Below are 1,500 nucleotides of genomic sequence, written 5' to 3' on the forward strand. Positions count from 1 at the left end.
GTCATCACTTATTGACATTTGTAATGTTTAACTTAGGAATGTCATTGATCACCTTTAGATTGTATTAGCACCGATTATAAACCTCATGCTATAAAAACTATGCTAAGAAACATATTATTATAGTCTCCACAATGAAACTCATTGACAATAGAATTATGGCATTCTTATCCAAAAGATAGATTTTTTGCACTCAACCTTCTACATTGATTTTTTTTTCATTTTAATAAGTGAGATTTTTTATGGAAGTAGTTGTATCATGTCCATGTGTTCTCTTGAACTAGCACTTTCTACAGTTTTTCTTAATCCATCTATTTTCAAATCTAGTACAACATCCAAATAATGGCCCATAATAACGCCTAGGGTTTTGTAACCATCCACTCTAATAAAAGTGTGAAGAGAAATGGGATAAAAAACAAAATCTAAAACCCTTTCCCTCCATGCCAATATGTTAAAAATATTCACGTTCCCTAGAACCCTTTGCTTCTGTCCAAAAAAAAATTCTTGTCTTGCTACCCTTCTCACTCCTTGAAGCACATACACGCCACTTTAATAGCCTATCCTATGGAATTATCATCATTTTTAATAGCATTCAAATCAAGGTTATGGGTGATTACGGAGAGGTTGCCACATCTAATAGGTAGATTTGAGGTTGAGCATTATTGCATTCAATCATAATTTCTATTGGAGTCCTATCTACACCTCCGAAGAAGAGAAACAATATCACACTAAGATCACACTCCCAATCATATATTATTGATTCATGTTCTCTCCCATACCTTCCGTATAGCCAACTGCATGATGGATGCATTCCCAATCGAGCACCCTTTAGAAAGCAATGTGTTAACATCCACAAAGTACAGCCGCCAAATGCAAGGTAATCAGTAAGTAAAGGTGACCAAGCCGAATGATCTACTTCAATGGACAAGCTCAAGGGAGTTTGATACCCAAATACACCAAGATCAATGATTACAAGCAATGCGCACATGGAAGGAGTATAGCTCAAAGTCATGGAGTTTGATCCCCAAATACCCAAAGTCTGTTCCAAAGTTCAAGGATTCAAAGCACAGGTTGTATGATCTAGCTACCACCGCCGGGAACAAGGAGATGCACACTTCTGGGCCACATCCAAGAAGCATGAGGAGTGCAAGTGCCTTGCAACTTTCAGCTCCACATCCATAGAAATAGCCACACCAATGAAAATAGCCATGAAAGGAGTACAGCTCAAACTCAGGGAGTTTGTTCCCCAAATATCATCCCGAGATAGGGTTACCGTTGAGTGTCTCGCGGAAGCTGAGCCTCGCCACTCCAGGTTTGAGTCTCATGCATCATGCATGACCACAAACGGGTGAAGATGTGAGGGCACTCAGGGAGTTTGAGCCCCAAATCACCCGAGCCTAGGAGGCAGGAGGCTAACACAAGTGCTATTTGGGAACTGGTTAGGACCACCTCCTAATTCCAGGTTTGTCCCAAGCGCTTTAATGTGGTTAACACAAGCGCTAT

This window comes from Dipteris shenzhenensis, chromosome 29 (assembly GCF_047967505.1).
Source record: "Dipteris shenzhenensis isolate YYH24624 ecotype China chromosome 29, Dip_SZ_1.0, whole genome shotgun sequence".
In the NCBI taxonomy this organism is placed as follows: domain Eukaryota; kingdom Viridiplantae; phylum Streptophyta; class Polypodiopsida; order Gleicheniales; family Dipteridaceae; genus Dipteris; species Dipteris shenzhenensis.